We start from the raw sequence: 19,745 nt of genomic DNA, 5'->3' as shown, positions 1-19,745 counted from the left end.
AGCCTCAGTTATCAACAATAAAAGGCAGATGAGAGCTTTCTTATGGAACTTCCCCCACATAGTAATCCCAAATCCTATTTTTCCTGTTTTGCTTTGGTTTCTTTTCCCTTAGTTAGGGTTATCAACAATAGCTGCCAGGCAAAATAACTGTAGTATCAATGAGAATGTTACACTTAGGAAGGATTAAGCAGTTATTTTCTTGGCTTATTTAAGAACACTTTGATAACTTTAGCATGGTTCTAGGCTCAGGTTTGACACTCATAAATAGTTCTAATATGAAGCCACAGGAAGGAAGTAATATTCAACCTAGTGAATCTGTGGATGTTGCCATTGCTTCTCAGTGACAGTTTGTTTAAGCACGGCGACTGAAACATTCAGCTGTCTCGAAATGTTGCAAGAAGTCACAGGTGTAGATGAAACAGGTAGGATACTGAATAAAATCCAGTGATACCTTTAAGACCAACAGTTTTATTAAAGGTATATAGGCTTTTGTGTGCATCTGAAGAAGTGTGCTTGAATAAAAGTTTGCTGGTCTTAAAGGTGCCACTGAGCTCAAGCTTTGTTCTACTGCTTCAGACCAACATGGCTATTCACCTAAATCTATCTTCAGGTTAGATATTGTTTCTTCTGTGTGGCACACTGTTCTGAATGGACCAATTTACAGACCATCCTAACTATCCTGTGACATACAACTAAATGTCTGAATTCAATCTGCAGTTTCATCCTGCTTCTCAAAGTTAGAAAACCTTTTGTTTTAAAAAGCCCTGTCGTTTGTATATTATTGGATAAATAATGCTGTTTATGATAACTTCAATTTTGAAAATAAGGCATTAGAAAATGGTATTTGTTTTATTGGCTTTGCTTGAACCCAGTGTATCATAGAATTGCATTGGTGATTTATTTGCCCTATACATTGAGTCACATTTGGAATAGTTTTGCATAGAAACTGTGGTTGGCATGCCACATGATGGCTGGCCAAGTTTCCTTTTTTCATGGACAGTTTACTGGCTTGCTGGGATTACATACATATACGCCAGGAATCATGGACAGCTCATATTAAACCAGCTAAATTTGGAGTATATTTCATACTTTTTGTGTCCGTGCTGTGTTGAGCATTCAATATATTTAATTGAAACATGCTCAAGACATACACCGTTAAACTACAATTTTCAGGTTGTACAGCAAGAACACTATAAGACTCTTTGCTAAGCCAATAAGGGCTTTGTATTTGTACTATAAGACTCCTCCCACTCAAGCCAAGCCCATCTATCCTTAGCTGTCCTACCTCTTGGTGGAGGGGCTCTCTCCAGGCCTCAGAATGGGTAGAATAAGGAGTTGTACCAACTTATTCCTCACTTTGCCCAGAATGGCTGCTTCCCACTGATTTTGGAGCATCTTCCCTCACTCCTACTTGGCCTGTAGTGGGAGCTGGTCTTAAAATGGTCAAGCCTCTTGGCCCAATCATAGAAGGGACTGGGTTGACTTCCCTTCCCAATTTTCAGCCCCCTCAGTCATTCTCCTATCCCTCTCCCCATTTGCCATCTTTGTGGGGCAGCCCATATTGGCTCTTCCAGCCCAACTTTGTTTGTCTTGGCTTAACCCTGATTTGGATCTGCTCAGAGGATGCCAGGGCTGGGCAATCTCTCCAACCAGCCAGGTGTCAAGCGCCGACAAACTCACAAACTCACAAACAAACTTCTATGAAAAGAAAGCAGTAGATCTGGTCACTATAACGTTCGAAGTCAAGACTGTTTGATACCTGGACAGTAAGCAGTTATCAATACATTTCTCCCGCCTAAACCCAAGTGTTCCCAAGGGAGGGGGGAACCCCCTCACCCAGGTGCCATCCCCGGCTTCCTGCCAAGGTGTTGAAGTTAGCACGGCCTTGGTCAGGCTGGCGCCTTGGGCTAGCCGATAAAATGTTTACAGGAACTCGGCAACATTGTATCACAGCAGGGAGACTATGCAGTGTGAAAATGCAAGGATCAAAGCAGGAGGGAAATCAAAGGAAAAACGTCAGCATAGGCATTATGGTTACATGGGAAGGTGTCAGCAAATGCACAGCACTACAAGATGGATTCTCTTAGGTTCATTGCAAACGGAAACATGGCAGAGAGCAGGGACTGATCCTGACACCAGGTCCCTGTCGGCGTTCCTCCCCCACAGCAGCAATGGCCCCCTTAGATAAGTCTTGGGGGCTTTTTGTTTGAGTCTATTGAACCCGAAACAATTTCAGTGTTTCTGGGAAAAAAACAAACTTCAATACCAATATGGTATTTGGATCAAGGATTTCTTGAAATCCAGATTTTTTTGAGCCCAATAAACCCGAGAAGGGGGAAAAACAATTTTTAAAAGCCAGCTTGACTTTGTGAATGGACTAATCTTTACACCGCCCGTGGCGCCGCGGGCGCCACGGACTAAATAAACCAGTAAGCCCTTGGAAGGCGGGCTGTGTCCGGGATGAGGAAGGGTGCCGATTGGCCCCTTCCTCATGACAGACTATCGGAGGGACCAATAGGCAGGCGCGAAGCGCCTGCCGATTGGTCCCTCCGATTCCTTGCCGGAGCAACTGCGAGCCGCGCGTAGCGCAGCTCGCAGTTGCTCCAAGCCAGCCAGCCTCTAAGAACCTCTAAGCCAGTGGTCCCCAACCTTTATTAGGCTGGGGACCGGCAGGACATCGGCCCGCGCCCGTGGGGGCCGCCCCCGCGGGGGCCGCACCCACGCATCGGGCCGCGCCCGCGGGCCGCGCCCGCCGGCCGCGCCCGCGGATCGGGCCGCGCCCGCCGGCCGCACCCGCGGATCGGGCCGCGCCCGCCGGCCGCGCCCGCGGATCGGGCCGCGCCCGCCGGCCACGCCCGCGGATCGGGCCGCGCCCGCCGGCCGCGCCCGCGGATCGGGCCGCGCCCGCCGGCCGCGCCCGCGGGCCGCACCCGCGGATCGGGCCGCGCCCGCCGGCCGCGCCCGCCGGCCGCGCCCGCCGGCCGCGCCCGCCGGCCGCGCCCGCCGCCGCCCAGGGAGCCCCCGGCCTCTAAAAATGCATCGCCGGAACAAGAAGATGGCCGCCGGCAAGAAGAACGCGCCCGGGAGCCGCCCGCCGAAGGAGCTGCCCGCCGAGAAGGAGCCACCCAAGGAGCTGCCCGCCGCGAAGGAGCTGCCCGACGTCGCTACAGCCCTCTCACCGGTAAGCTACCTTTCCTCACCCTGCCCTCGCCAGTCCCTCGCTCTCCACCCCCCTGCTAGGGCCCATTGTATTTGGAATACAATGGGCTTTTTTACTAGTTTTTTATTATTACATTTCTTAGCCACCACTCCCGGACCTGCTGGCTTGTAGTGGTTTACAACAAGGGTTAAAACAGTAAAATAAAACACATCCTAACCCCACCCCCATGCCAACTCTCACCACCAAACTAATCTATCCACTCCCCCCCCCACTACATTGCCATATCCAAGTAGTTGTTCCCATTTGATAGTCAGAGGATCTTCTGGTCCTCCTGGCCTCAATCAAATGCCTAGGAGAAGAGCTCTGTCTTGCAGGCCCTGTAGAACTTTGACAGCTCCGTCAGTGCCCTCAATTCTCCCAGAAGCTTATTCCACCAGGTGGGGGCCAGGCCCAGGCCCGTTGGCCAGGGACCTCCAGTCTATTAGCATTTGCAGAGTGCAAGGCTCTGCATGGGGCACAGGGAATTAGGTGGTCACTTAAGTACCCGGGGCCTAGACCGCAGATGGCCTTAGAGGTTAAAATACAGCTGCCTCAGCGCAGGCCAGATATGGGATATGGGATCCTCCTTGGTGTTCTAGTGAGGACCCTAGCAATTGCGTTTTTTGCCAGCTGTAATTTCTTGGTCAGGGACAAGGGCAGGCCCATGTAAATGCCTCAAACTCATGGATCTCAGCCCCTTTAAATGCCCCAGACCTATGAATCTGAACAATTCTCATTCCTGATTATTTACCAGTTGACCAAACAGAATCATGAATATTGTGAAATACAGATGATGTTTAATATACCCAAACCAGAAAAATACTGGTGTTGTTTTTGCATACCCCTAAACTAAACTGCCTAACAGCACCTGCAAAGGAGCTGATCCTGCAGCAAGAACTCTCACCGCAGACTTGGCTAGGGATCTTCTGGACAGCCCAGTTTAAACAGAACTGCCTAACACAACTCATCAGGGGGTCAATCCTGCAGGAAGAATTCTCCCTGCAGGCTCATCTGGGCCAGTGCCAAGTAAACTCTGTAGGTGTTCAAAGTTTTGTTGTACTTTTAAACCCTTTCAGCAAGTTGTGAGTTCACTTGGAAGGTGAACTTCAAAATTCAACCATCTGGCCTTTCCAAATAATCATGAATATTTTTGGGATTTTTTGGGTTGCCATTCTGAATGGCCAAAATTCCTAATATATATTCAGTTGAAAGAATAGGTGGAAAATACTGCTAAGGTATTTGATGTCACATCCAGTATCAGGCTTTTGGTAACCCAGAACTCTTCAATATCTAAGCCATTTGTGTGTGGGGGTGGGGTTAGGGATGGTTGTCAAGAACTCCCAAGGTAAGATTGGTAAGATTTGGCTCCATTTATATTACTTTCCTGTTTTCTTTTCCTTTTATCTATGTTTCTTCCTACATGATTGTTCAGCAGACAGCATTGTTTTGATACTTTCCAGATTGTAAATCTTGGCATAAAACAGAGTAAGTGTCAGCAAATCTATTCTTACCTTTTGAAACTTGGTTAGGTAAAAAACAAATAGGAAAAAACAAATTCAAGTCAGTAGCCAGGTTGCCCTGAAGTAGCGGAACAAAGTTTTAGTCCAGTAGCAAGTACTCAGACTAAAAATTTGTTGGGCTTAAAGATGCCACCTGACTCAAACTTCGCTATAGATAAAAAGCAGTATATTCTGCTTTTGACTAACTTGTTTAGAAACGTATGAGCAAAAATGTGCACAAACCTAAAAGTCCTGGTTCAGCAAGGTTGAATCCTGAACCAAACCCAAAATGCCCTGAACAGCCAATTTGGCTCCCCTTTTGTCCCGGAATTATTATTATATTCATGTTCATGTTCATGTTCATGTTCATGTTCATGTTCATGTTCATGTTCATGTTCATGTTCATGTTCATGTTCATGTTCATATTTATACCCCGCCTCCCCCCGAAGGCTCGAGGTGGCTTACATAACCCCATCCCCTAAAACCATAAAATGACAATAAAAACCGATAATTTACAGTAATGGCAACAGCGATTGCGTAATCTACTCATTTGCTCTCCGCATCCTCAACTACAGGAGGCGGGTGACGCTCTCTACCACCAGTTAGTGAGGGGGGGGGCTGATCTTCTTTCCACCCGGCCTCAGTTATAAGCCTGGCAGAAGAGCTCCGTCTTACAGGCCCTGTGGATTGCTGGTAATTCCCCCAGGGCCCTCAGCTCTTCCGGGAGCTCATTCCACCAGGTTGGGGCCAGGACCGAAAAGGCCCTGGCCCTAGTCGAGGCCAGGCGGGCTTCCTTGGGGCTGGGAACGACCAGTATGTTAGTCCCCGTAGAGCGTAAAGCCCTGCGGGGGATATAGGGCAAAAGGCGGTCCCTCATATATGCTGGGCCTAGACCACGGATGGCCTTGAAGGTCAAAACCAAAACCTTGAACCTGATCCGGAAGGCGACCGGTAACCAATGCAGCTGCCTCAGAACTGGCTGGATGTGAGCCCTCCGTGGTGTAGCTGTGAGGACTCTAGCAGCCGCATTTTGGACGAGTTGCAGTTTCCGGATCAAGCCCAGAGGCAGGCCGGTGTAGAGCGAGTTACAGAAATCTAGTCTAGAGGTGACCGTCGCATGGATCACTGTGGCCAGGTGTTCGGAGGACAGATAGGGCGCTAGTAGCCGAGCCTGGCGAAGATGGAAAAATGCCTGGCTAGCTACCTGTTTAACCTGTGCCTCGAGTGTTAGTGAGGCATCAATGGTCACCCCTAAATTCCTGACCTGAGACGCGATATTAAGTTGCGTCCCGGCCAGAAAGGGTAAGCGCGCTTCCTGATCTGCCCCCCTACGGCCCAACCATAGAACCTCCGTCTTGGAGGAGTTGAGTTTCAGGCGACTCTGCTCGAGCCATCCAGCTATGGCTTCCAAACATCTGGCAAATGGATCTGGGGGGGAGTCCGGGTGGCCATCCATGAGGAGAAAGAGCTGGGTGTCATCAGCGTACTGGTGGCAACCCAGCCCATAGCTCCGTACCAGTTGAGCCAGAGGGTGCATAAAGATGTTAAATAATGTAGGAGAGAGCACCGAGCCCTGTGGGACCCCACAAGGGAGCCGGTAAGGGCCCGATACTTCCTCTCCCATGGCTACCCTCTGTGTCCAGTTTTGGAGGAAGGAGCATATCCAGCGTAACGCTGTACCCCTTATCCCCGTACCGGCAAGGCGGCTCGCTAGCAGCTCGTGATCGACCACGTCAAACGCGGCTGACAGATCTAAAAGAACTAGCACAGCAGAGCCACCTTGGTCAAGCTGGCGACGGAGGTCATCCAACAAGGAGACCAACACAGTCTCCACCCCATGACCAGGGCGGAAGCCAGACTGGTATGGATCGAGTGCCGAAGTGTCTTCCAGGAACGCTAGGAGCTGGTCCGCCGCAGCCCTTTCCACCACCTTACACAGGAACGCTAAATGCGCTACTGGGCGGTAGCTTGCAGGGTCATGTGGGTCCAGGGATGGCTTCTTGAGGATGGTTAAATGGCTGGCAGACATTTAATCTGTACATTTTGCTTCCCTCAGTTTTGAAGCAGCGGGTGAAACTGATACCTTAAAACTGATGGGCGGACCTGCTCCGCTGTTAGGTTTAAATGACTTATAGCTTTTTCAGCCTAAGAGAGCTGGGTGGGTGCACCCATCAACTATTAGTCTGAAATGAGTGACAGCCATTTCAGCCTAAGAGTGGACTAGTGTACTCATCAGATGTTAAGCTGAAATGTTTTGCAGCTATTTCAGCCTAACACCAGGGAGTGGTTGTACCCACTCCCTTTTCGGCTGAAATGGCTGCAAACCATTTCACTGGTTGGTGTCACTTCCCCCAGGATATCAGGGCCCTATGGGATATTAATCAGTTCTGCAGGACCTGTAAAACGGAATTATTTCACCAGGCTTATGGTTGGGACCCAAAATAGCATCCACCAATAAATGCTGGACTCGTCACTGAGAGAGGGAAAGATGAGCTTCAAATGCCAAAATCCCCAATCCGAAAATTTTAGTTAAGGACATTTATGTATATTAATTTTTAACTTATTTCTAGGGCCTTTCCAGGAAGGGAGCTGTCTTTCTGGACCAGTGAGAAAAAAGGGGTGTCCACTTTTATTGTGCACAGCCTCAAAATGATGTCATGTGCAAAGCATAAAGCGGAGAGCAAAGAGGGAGAGGTATCAAATGGGGGGTCCATTAATTCACCTTATTCCCTGCATTGATAGGTTTCTTTTTGAAGAGATGGCCAAGGTGTAACATCTGTGTGCTGAATCCTCCCCCTGCAAATTCTCTGGAATGCTGATAGTTTGGAACCCTCTTGGTGTAATGAAATTTTGTGCTTCACTGCAAACTGGTGTTGGGAACTTCCAGGTACATCCTGGAGTTTTCCCAGAATTACATCTGATCTCCAGACTATAGAGATCAAATTCCCCTGAGAAAATAGCAATTTCAGAGAGTGAACTCTATGCTATCACATCCTTCCTAAGCTTCTCCCCCTCCCCAAATTCTGCTCCTCCTGGGCTCTGCTCTCCAAACTCCAGGATTTTCCAACCCAAATTGGTAAATGTACCAGTGCAAGCTCAAAACAACACAGAGAGAGTTTGGTTTGATTGCAGAATGTCCCAAGTTCAGTTCCCAGCATTTGCTATTAAAAGGATCATGGACTAGAATGTGAAAGATATCTAACAGAGCCCTTGGAGAGTCCCTGAGATTCTGAGTAGACAATACTGACCTTGATGGACCAATGGCCTGATAAAGTATAAGGCAACTTCATTATGTTGTGAGATATCATAATATTCATAATAACACTAATGTAAGTTTTTCTCAGGGCCTTGTTTCACAAATTTGAATGTAATGTCCATTTTCACTTTAAATGATGAAAAAATGCAATATAATAGAACAAAGTTTGAGTCTAGTGGCACCTTTAAGATCAAGTAACTGGGTGATAATTAGCTTTCAGAGCAGTTGCTTCATAGGTCTTGACTGCTTTAATCCAATCTCAGCTATAGCTATCATTGAATTACTTATGCATCTTGACTCTAACTAACCCTTCCTGGCAACTACCCCCCTACCTATATAAAGGTTTCATGGAAACGTTCCATGTATCTGATGAAGAGTGCATGTATATGAAAGCTAATACACAGAATTAGCCTTTGTTGATCTTAAAGGTGCCACTGGACTCACATGTTATTCTGTTGTTTCAGACCAACACTTCTATCCACCGGAATCTAATGCAATGTGGCTTTTTTAATGAAGCCTTATTGCAGTCCCAAATAAAACATGAAAAATATAAAACACTGTGGTTCATACTATGTGTACAAAAAATCAGTTAGGAGTAGAACAGTATTTGCACAAAGGCAACAGACATGTTTATGAATGAGGCTTGGGGAGTAGTTTTCCTTCTTAACTAGGATGGACATGATTCAGTAGATTAGGAAACGAGAATTCCTTCATCAAGTTCATTCATTTCTGACCTCAGCTGACACAAATCACAGGGCTGCTAATTAGTCTTTCTTAGTTTGTATTGCTCCTGTTTATTCTTTGAGAACTGAGCAGAAGCTGCTAAACTGACCTTCAGAGATACCAGATATAAGTTTTTAAACTGTGAATCACTGTCCTGCGCTGGATTGCATAACAGGCTCTGGTTGTTTAGAAAAACAAAGATTAGGAAGTATATGTGCAAATGGTTAAAATCAGTGGCCTTTATTCAGTGATTAAATTCATTATGTGCCTCATTAGCTGAGAAACAGATTTTTAGTGTTCAGCTTCAGCTCAGTGACAATAAATAAAGTCTTTCATATGAAAAATGATTGTAGGTCATGTCTAAGATGTGTCTTTTTGACCTTTCTGTTAATCCTCTGATAGTCTGAAGGAACATTTATTTTACATTGGCCAGGCATGAGCTAAAGGCATTTCTTTTTCTTGCCATCTTGCTAAGATAATAAGAGTCAAGGGAAGGGTGCCTAGGAAATGAAAAAGGCTAATTGCTACCAAAGTGCTTTTTAAGTGGGTTTTTTGTTTTGTTTTGGGATGTGAACTAGAACAAATAGCTTAAAAGCTTTCATACAGCTTTGTTGCCCATCCGATTTTCTTCAACTCCCCCCACTCTACACTTTATCTAACCATGTTTGATCTGATATGTGCTCATGATATGCAGCTATATTGCTTTTGTTTTTCATCTGAAAAGTATGTCTCTCTTCAAAAGGGACTGCCCACATTTTTGACGCCATTTTTGTGATGATTCCCATTCCAGCTTTCCCCCAAAAAGTTCCTTAATATTGATATACGATGTAATTTTTGTATTTTTAAAATAATGTATTTAATATTCTTTGTAATAAACTCAAAAAGAACAGAGCCCCATCTCAGCAGCTAGCTTAGTCTCAGCTTTAATTCTCCATTGCTCTTTCTTACATGCAGCAGAGGTAGCAGGAATGGTGAGGGTGGAGAAAGAGCGAATGTGCCTTTAAACAGCCATGTTTAGCACTGGTGGTAGTTGGAGGGACGTGATCACTAGCTGGGGTGCTCAAGGACAGAGGTGGGTAAAAAGGGCTGGAATACCCACACTAGGCCTCTCATGGTCCCGTCCCCCCCAATCATCAGCTCTTCTCCCCTTGCCACCAGTTGGTAAAATGTGGTGCACCTGAAACAGAAAAAGTATTTTATGAGCAAATAAAAAACAGATTAACAAGCTGTTTGAACTCCCAGTCGTAACTTAACCTCAGAGAAATATTAGGCATCAAAGGAGAAACTATGCCTTAGATGGCAGTATAAAAGCACCCCAAAACAGCAACCATATACTTAGTTCTCTCCCCCTACTCAGACTGCAGCATCTGGTAGAATTATATGTCCTGATGTTATTACAGCATGCATTATTTCTTATAACATGACAAGCAGCAGACTGATCGGGGGTAATATTTGCAAAGGGAACAGGGGGACAGTGATTCTGTTGACCTTACCATGTAGAAGGATTGACTCATCCTCCTGCCTTTGAGAGCAGCCCTCACTCAAGATCAGACTCTCTCAACAGAGGTTTTGTGAAACCTTGGGAGTTTCTTGGTGGCCCTGGAAGGTTTCTCCAGTCGTGCAAGTCCCATTGCATTGGTGTTGGCTGTTGTTTTTAGTATATCATTTGAATTTTGAACAGGTAAAACACTTTTTATACAAAACTATAGGCATCATTGTGGCGCAGAGTGGTAAGGCAGCGATATGCTGTCTGAAGCTGTCTGCCCATGAGGCTGGGAGTTCGATCCCAGCAGCCGGCTCAAGGTTGACTCAGCCTTCCATCCTTCCAAGGTCGGTGAAATGAGTACCCAGCTTGCTGGGGGGTAAACGGTCATGACTGGGGAAGGCACTGGCAAACCACCCCGTATTGAGTCTGCCATGAAAACGCTAGAGGGCGTCACCCCAAGGGTCAGACATGACTCGGTGCTTGCACAGGGGATACCTTTACCTTTACCTTTATAGGCATCATACTGTATACATCAAAAATTCAAACAAGGCCTGCACTATGGGATCATATAACAAAACTAATACAATAAAACACCACAAAAGTAGTTTACCTTGGCATACAGTGGGGTAAACGCAAGAGGGGAATTCATTATCTCTGACACACACACAGAGGAGGATTTTTTTTAAAAAGAGAAAACTCCTTCCCTCTCCCTCTGTCTCCTCACACCCACCTGCACCCAACAGTGGGACTAGTTTACCAGTTTACACCAGTTCCTAGGAAATTATTGTATATTTTTGGGGCAGAGCTTGGGGAAGATGGGATAGCACCCATTTTCTCCAGGGGAACTGATCCATGTAGTGTTCTGATGAACTGTAATTTCAGGAGATCTCCAGGCCTCACTTGGAAGTTGGCATCTCACCACAAATACCGAGAGGAAACTATGGGGTGGGTGGAAGGAAGAAGATGAATTAAAAAAAAAACAGAAAGAAAGGAAAGATGGAAAAGGAGAGTCAATCCATATGAAAGTCCAAGGTGGGTATAGAGGGAAGGGGGAGAGGAATCCCAGTAATGGTGGGGAATAAAAGGAAATGAAAGGGTTTTCCCTGTGGGTTCAGGTCATGGTTCTTCTCACATCTTACCTTATTCCTGTTTCCCTTCCTGTAATCCAGGGGTAGTCAACCTGTGGTCCTCCAGATGTCCATGGACTACAATTCCCATGAGCCCCTGCCAGCATTTGCAAATGCTGGCAGGGGCTCATGGGAATTGTAGCCCATGGACATCTGGAGGACCACAGGTTGACTACCCCTGCTGTAATCTGCTTCCTTTTTCTCTACCCCTGTTTCAGGCTAGCAACAACTGGAAAAATTCTTATTTGGGTGTGTGTGTGTGTGTGAGTAGAGTAGGCCAATTTGCATTACAGAAGGAAAAGCTCTTTTCTTAGCCTCAGTAGCATCACAGCCTTTGGGCACAGCTGAGAGAAGGGCTTTTCTCTCATTCCCAGCAGCAGTGCCAAGGCAAGAACAACCTTACCAGTTCGCACCAGAAAGGGAAAGTTTTGTCTCACCCCAGTTGAAGCAGCAGCTCCTGGGGCCAGATTAAGCATATTGGTTTGCATGCGGAGGGGTTTTCCTCCTGTTCTGGATAGTGACCAGAGCAGCCAAGACCAAAGCAATTGGGCTAGTTGGTGCAGAGAAGAAAAGTGCTTTTCTCCCAACTCCGTGGAGGGAGGATGTAATGTCTAAGGTGGGCAGCAGTCTACCTAATAGAGCCTACACAGAAGCCTTTATGGGTAATGGTCCCATCCATGGCACTAAGAACTCTGGACTGGTGCCAGAATCATAGAATCATAGAGTTGGAAGGGGCCATACAGGCCATCTAGTCCAACCCCCTGCTCAATGCAGGATCAGCCCTAAGCATCCTAAAGCATCCAAGAAAAGTGTGTATCCAACCTTTGCTTGAAGACTGCCAGTGAGGGGGAGCTCACCACCTCCTTAGGCAGCCTATTCCACTGCTGAACTACTCTGACTGTGAAAATTTTTTCCCTGATATCTAGCCTATATCGTTGTACTTGAAGTTTAAACCCATTACTGCGTGTCCTCTCCTCTGCAGCCAACAGAAACAGCATCCTGCCCTCCTCCAAGTGACAACCTTTCAAATACTTAAAGAGGGCTATCATGTCCCCTCTCAACCTCCTTTTCTCCAGGCTGAACATTCCCAAGTCCCTCAACCTATCTTCATAGGGCTTAGTCCCTTGGCCCCAGATCATCTTCATCGCTCTCCTCTGTACCCTTTCAATTTTATCGACGTCCTTCTTGAAGTGAGGCCTCCAGAACTGCACACAGTACTCCAGGTGTGGTCTGACCAGTACCGTATACAATGGGACTATGACATCTTGTGATTTTGATGTGATGCCCCTGTTGATACAGCCCAAAATGGCATTTGCCTTTTTTTACCGCTGCATCACACTGCCTGCTCATGTTTAGTTTACAATCCACAAGTACCCCAAGGTCTCGTTCACACACAGTGTTACCTAGAAGCATATCCCCTATCCAGTAGGCATGCTTTTCATTTTTCTGGCCCAGATGCAGAACTTTACACTTATCTTTATTAAATTGCATCTTGTTCTCATTTGCCCATTTTTCCATTGTGTTCAGATCTCGTTGAACTCTGTCTCTATCTTCCGGAGTATTTGCCAGTCTACCCAATTTGGTGTCATCTGCAAACTTGACAAGTAGTCCCTCCACCCCCTCATCTAGATCATTAATAAATATGTTAAAAAGTACTGGGCCGAGCCCTGAGGTACCCCGCTACTCACCTCTCTCCAGTCTGATGAAACACCATTGACAACAACTCTTTGAGTGCGGTTCTTTAACCAATTCCCTATCCACTTAACTATCTGAAAATCCAGATTGCAGTCCTTCAACTTATCCATCAGAACATCATGGGGAACCTTGTCAAAAGCTTAACTAAAATCAACCGAATTTCCACGATCCAGCAAACCTGTTACTTGGTCAAAAAAGGAAACCAGGCTGGTCTGGCAGGACCTGTTGGAGACAAATCCATGCTGACTTCCTTGGATCACCAAATTGTCCTCCAGATGTTTGCAGATCGCTCCCTTTAATATCTGCTCCATTATCTTCCCCATAACAGAGGTCAGACTCACTGGTCTGTAGTTTCCCGGGTCATCCTTCCTCCCTAGGAAAGGTGCAGGAAGGCACCATGTTGTAGGAACATAATGTAGCATATCTGGTCAGGGCCTCAGAAACTGCAGGGCAGAGCTGTGAAGTGTTACTTCTGTTTAATCCAACAAATGTAGACAGGAGTCACTGGAAAAGACATTATAGCTAGGAAATGATGAAGGCAGCAGGAAAAGAGGAAAACCCAACAGGTGATGGATTGACTCAATAAAGGAAGGCACAGCCTTCAGTTTGCAAGACCTGAACAAGGCTGTTAACAATAGGACGTTTTGGAGGTCATTTATTCATAGGATTGTCATAAATTGGAAGGGACTTGACAGCAGTTAACACATACACAACTCTTCCACTGTAAATATTGCCATCTTTGTCACAAGACCTTCATCTGAGCTACTATTAACCTTTTGGTAATGTTTTGTACTGTTGTAAAAGTCCAGGAAACTGACAATGTAATTCTACTCTGAGTTACCAAATGCAATGTGTAGTCTAAATCTGATATCTATACAGCATGTGAATTGACTTAGGTAGAAGACACAGAAGATAATTTCAGACATATGGCTTCCTTGGCTCATTTTCACTAGATGTTGTAACTGTTTTATTAAATCCCTTTTTGCCACTGAAGTGGAATTGTCTTGTGGATAAAGCATTATATTACTGTACATTTCTAATGCTGAATTCATGATCATAGTGGTAAACAAGGGCTATACAGAAGTAGGAGAACTGGCATCTTCCAATTTTATAGATGTTTATTAAACAATATATATTTCTGAGTTACTCCATATCAGTGGCGAATGGGCTAGTTGATTTAAGTGGCTGCTGTATAAGAAAAACCATAATACTCTGTGCTTCATGACCCATTTCAAGATATATTGAGCCAAACATTCTGGATAACAATCATACATTGATTGCAGCTAGTAAAAGTGGCTAGGTTTGTTTCAAAAGCCATAAATGCAATATCTGCCAAAAAGTAATTTGGACTGCAAAGATGTCTATAGCCATTGCGTTCTTCCAGTAGTCATAAAAAGGGGAGGAAATACTTCACTACATAACATAGTGCCAAATAAAACTTCTGGTGAAATTTCTTTTTTCACCTTCAGTTCTAATGTGTTAGTTATGAACAATAGCTAGTGGTTCATTTTACTATAGCATTGTATGGCCACTTGGAAGACTGTAATTGTATCTGTGTGGGATCTTGGCATGTTCATTGTCATTGTTCTGTGCAGTCCCACATGGAACTTTGCACACACACAGGCCAGCCGCAGGGTAGATTTCTTAATTTCCTTAGCTCTAGCAACAGAGCAGGGGGAGCCCCTCCCCTACAGAGCTGACAGAGACTGTTTTTGCATCCAAACTGTCACATGCTCCAGGGGAGGAGCTCCTACCTCCCCTCAGTTTGTTCTTTGGTGCCACTCTGTGAAGGACATTTTACCTTAGCTCCTGTACTTTGATCTCCTCTGTCTTTTCTCCCTGAATTTGAAGAATAATTCAAAAGTCCCTCTTTGAAAACAATGTTCACCTTGTACCACCAAAATGAGTCACACAGACAAACACTGTAGATATTAGATAGGTATTTATTATATATGGCCTTTACAAAGCAAAATGTACAGGGTAATATACAGAAATAGAACAGTATTTCTTTGCTTGATATATAAGAACAGTAAAGATAAAATAATGTATCACAATAATATAAATTAATATATCAAGATCGGGGCTCTCTTAAAAGTGCTTTAGCTCAAATCTTCCTGGCAACCAGAACGAAAAGTGCCATCCTGTACGAAACATAAGAATTGGTATCTGATAGCAGATAGGTAAGGTTATCAGAAGTAAAGTATGGGTATTATCTTGGCAAGGAATTTGTCCCAAGGTTCTTAATACAAGGGGCAGATCAAGACACAGTAGGGAAGGTCTTTCAGAGATAAATTCCCACATAAATGATGGTGTTGTGACATTGGTGTTTGGGAGATAAACAGTCTGTATGCCTTTTATATTTCGGGGAAAGCCATAATGTGGCAGCCTGTCAACAATTCACCTCTAAGGCTCAGGTAGACCGTACTTTGCACCTAAAAGTCCCTTTGTGGGAGAGAGCGTTATCAGGCTCCATAGACCCAGTGGCTAAATCATCTGCCCCAAGTGGATCATGCTCCTCCATCAACGAAAAAACTCATGCCCAGGAACAACCAGGAGAAGGCTTTTCCAGCCTCCCAAAAATTGAGATTTTTGGGGAAAGATTGCTAACCATGGGCTAAGACATGCCTGGAGATCTGGGATGAAACCTGGGAAGGAGCTCTGCAGGAATATGATCCCATCCAGCCCACTTTCTGAAGCTGTCAGGTTCTTCAGGAAGCTATGCAGGCTTGGCCCTGGTCAGCACCGGGATGGGAGATCACCAAGGAAGTCCAGGGTTGCTGCTACCCAGAGGCAAGCAAAGGGCAAGCCACCTCGGAACGTTTCTCTGTAGGAAAACTTAGCTGCAGCAGGAAGAGTCGCACTGCTACCCCCAAATTCCTCATTGTCCCCACCCCTGCAGCCTTCCACTGCTCCCAGGGGTGTGTGCCACCCACTTTGGGAAGCCCTAAAGGTAAAGGTATCCCTTGTGCAAGTACCGGGTCATGTCTGACCCTTGGGGTGAAGCTCTCTAGCATTTTCATGGCAGACTCAATATGGGGTGGTTTACCAGTGCCTTCCCAAGTTGTTACCATTTACCCCCCAGCAAGCTGTGTACTCATTTTACTGACCTCAGAAGGATGGAAGGCTGAGTCAACCTTGAGCAGGCTGCTGGGATTGTACTCCCAGCCTCATGGGCAGAGCTTCAGACTGCATGTCTACTGCCTTACCACTCTGTGCCACAAGAGGGAAGCCCTAATCTTGTCCAAATTTCTTCCCTGCTCCATGAAAGAAGTCTTTCAGATTCAGAATTCAGATTCGTAAACACATTTCTTAAATTGTGGTGCCTATTACTGGATACAGTACTTGAGATGAATATGACTAATATATGAAATACATTGGAAAACTTGGATAGAACTTACTCTAAATTGATATGTTCTACTAATATCCTCTTTCAGCTGCAGGCTCACTTCAGGTCATTCTTCAGAAATCCCTCTTCCTCAGAAGTGACACTTGTGAAGATCAGTGAATTGTTCTGTGAAATGGGGAGTTAGAAAATTTCTGTTACACTGATGGAAAATTTCATCTACATCCAACCCATTACTTCTTGCATCTTAGATGCTATGCTTCTAGTACTGCAACATTAAATTGCATTCTTCTTTTTTGGGGGGTGGGGGAGCTGTTTCACAATCATATTTGGCATGTACAAAGTTTGAGACCAGTGGCATTTTTAAGACCACGAAGTTTTATTCAAGGTAATTTAATTATTCAAATAATTAAAGGTACAAGCTTTTGTGTGCATGCACACTTCTTCAGGTACAAAGAAGTATGCATGCACACAAAAGCTTGTACCTTTAATTATTTTTTTGTTCTTAAAGATGCTATTGAACTCAAATTGTATTCTGCTGCTTCAGACCAACCTTGACTACCCATCTGAATCTCTATTCAGTTTGTGATTGACTGTCTTCCCCAGATTCTTTTTACATGTACTACTGCCAAGCCACAAGCATAACAAAGATTTATTTAGGGCATGAGCTTTCGAGTGCAAGCACTCTTCGTCAGACGGGGAGTTAGGAAATTTCTGTTACACTGATGGAAAATTTCATCTACATCCAACCCATTACTTCTTGCATCTTAGATGCTATGCTTCTAGTACTGCAGCATTAAATTGCATTCTTCTTTTTTTGGGGGGTGGGGGAGCTGTTTCACAATCATATTTGGCATGTACAAAGCACTCAAAAGCTCACACCGTGAACAAATCTTTGTTGGTCTTAAAGGTTCTACTGAACTCTGATTTTATTGTGCTACTTCAGACCAACACAGCTACTCATTTGAACCTACTGCCAAGCCAGTTACAGCCCCCCATCCTATACTTGTGCATTTGATTCTTTTTGCTTAAAGACAGAACTTTGCATATGTTTACTTCTTTTCTTCTTTTTGAAGACCAAGACAACATTTGCTTATCTTAACCCCTCTACTACCTTACTGGGTGTCCAGCGTACCTCAAAACATGCTTGCACATTCCTTTAGTTGTAATGCTGATTACCGTGTCAGACAAGTATCACGAAAGATGGTTGATAACCTTATCATAGAGTAAAAATAAGATCAGAATGAAAACAGGTTCCAGTGAATGATGCAGTTTTACATGTGCTTAAGGGAATTGTGCTATGAATATGAATTTGAAATTTCTGGGCCACTTTAAAAAAGAACACACGCACAAAACATTTGCAGCCCATTCTTATGAACTGCTTGCTATGCAGTGGGTGGGTGTTGGGTACAGAACTGGTTATAGTAGCAAAATGTTAACATTGCTGACATTCCTCTGTTATATTACTGCAAGACAACCCAGAACATAGTGCCAACACAGCAGGCATATAAGTTAGTTCTTATCCCAGTAACTGCTACTTCAGTGCCATGCAAGGAAGTGGCCTTAACTGGCTATGCCATGACACCCCTGGAATGCTAACATTTGATTGTGTTTTCTGAAGACCATAAAGCCAGATATGTTGGTACATGTTAAACAACAATATAATAAATGCCATTTCAACTGCAAGCCAGCATGGACACATCCCAGTGCCTTCACATGAGAACCTACCATGGTTGCCCTCTATGCAATGCATGCTACATAGAAACAGCACTTGTTTAGATCTACATATTGGCATATTGGTTATAGAAAAGTGATGATGCCCTAACATTATTGAGTCTATGCTATTAAAGCATGGTGAACACTTTGTCAGGCAGAACATACATTTAGGCTACAGCTGCACAAATGCATTGACAGTGTGACTGATGTCTTTATAAATCCGTTTCAAAGGATAATGGCTTTGGGATATATGTATATCCTGCTCTCAAAGGACTAGTAATTTCACATGAATAGAGAGTAGAGCAAACACCTAAGACAGTAATAAGTTTGAAAAAGAGATTATAGCCTTCAGTGATTTCCCTGTCATTCTTATGCCGTAGTTTTGCAATTCATCATTAGTTACAATAATTTGTTTATTTTTCTAAATGGAAAATAATCAAAGTAAAAAGTACTGTTTGTGGCAGATACATGCTTTTGCTTGGGTTGGTTTATATATATACTTACCGCCCAGAGCTGCAAAGAAATGGGTGGTATAGAAATTTAAATAAATAAATAAATAAATATAGATACACAAAAGTGACCTTGATTATGTAAGATTTTGTTTAAAATATTAACTCATCAATGGATATTTCTAAATTAGTTAAACGGTGTAGATAAACAAGTGCTCATTTAGAGGACCATGAAAGCCCTAGTATGCAAATCTTTTCTTGGCCTCTCATATAAAAGCCTTCTTTCTGGTCATTGACCAGTGAGATAATCTTGTTCTTCTCTGTGCAGGCCTTGCCCACAATTAAACCTTCCTGTCCTACTTCAGAGCCATCCCATCTCACCCCCCCCCCATGCAGCTATGAAGTAACCCTTTTTAATATTTTGAAACCATAAATGTTAAAGAATAAAGTTTTAAAAGATGCTCTGGAGTGCAGGCTGCAATATAGAGCACAATATTCTTGACCACATCAGAGCTATCAGACAGTCAAACGGCTAGGAATACTAAACAGGATCTAATTTGAGGTGAGATTTTGACTGTGTTCAACCCAAAGCCTTCAGTTTATACTAAAAACGTGCTTTCTAAATTTCACTTAAGCCTTAACAGCATTAGTGCTTATGGAAAGGATTATGGGATGTTCTAAACAAATTGCTTAGCAGAACCTTCAATTCAAAAGAACAGCTTCTTCACTGCCCCAAACTGTTATACAGAAGATAAAACATGGTAAACATTTCCATATAGAAGGTTGGCTGGCTTTTTCAGAACAGTTGAAGTGGTTACCAGAATAACTTGAATTGTAATTTTAGTGTCCTCAGATTAAGAGAGGTTTCTGGTGGCAAGTTAAACAAGCAGGCAATAAGTCTGTTCCTATTCAAGGAAGAGCATGCATATTTGTTAAGTGCAGAGATGGTTTGTACGAGTCTTTTCTGACTATGGGTAAAAGCTGACACTCTTTCATTTTGGTTACTTCCATGCATAGTCCAGTAGTTATGTTGGCTTCCTACCAAATCTGGTAACATAGTCCTTGTACATTCGTGAATCGAATTTAGATGAAAAATTACCATTCCTCATCTCAAAAGCCATTTGCTGCTCATTTCACGAGCCTCAAGATGCCATTTGCAGCATATGATAACACCGCCAGCTAAAGCATCTGCCTGGGAAGAGATTATTTTAATTATGGACTCAATGTCTTGTTTTTCTACAAGTGATCCCTG

The 19,745-nt window shown here is 44.3% G+C and overlaps 1 protein-coding gene across 2 annotated transcripts in view; it reads left to right on the top strand.

The window, feature by feature from the left end:
- RELN (reelin) overlaps positions 1–19,745 on the top strand; it is a 343,944-nt gene that overhangs the window by 87,745 nt on the left and 236,454 nt on the right. The gene's annotated exons all lie outside the window — the stretch shown is intronic.

Source organism: Paroedura picta, chromosome 5, assembly GCF_049243985.1.
Source record: "Paroedura picta isolate Pp20150507F chromosome 5, Ppicta_v3.0, whole genome shotgun sequence".
Lineage (NCBI taxonomy): Eukaryota > Metazoa > Chordata > Lepidosauria > Squamata > Gekkonidae > Paroedura > Paroedura picta.
This window is presented reverse-complemented; position numbering and strand designations above follow the sequence as displayed.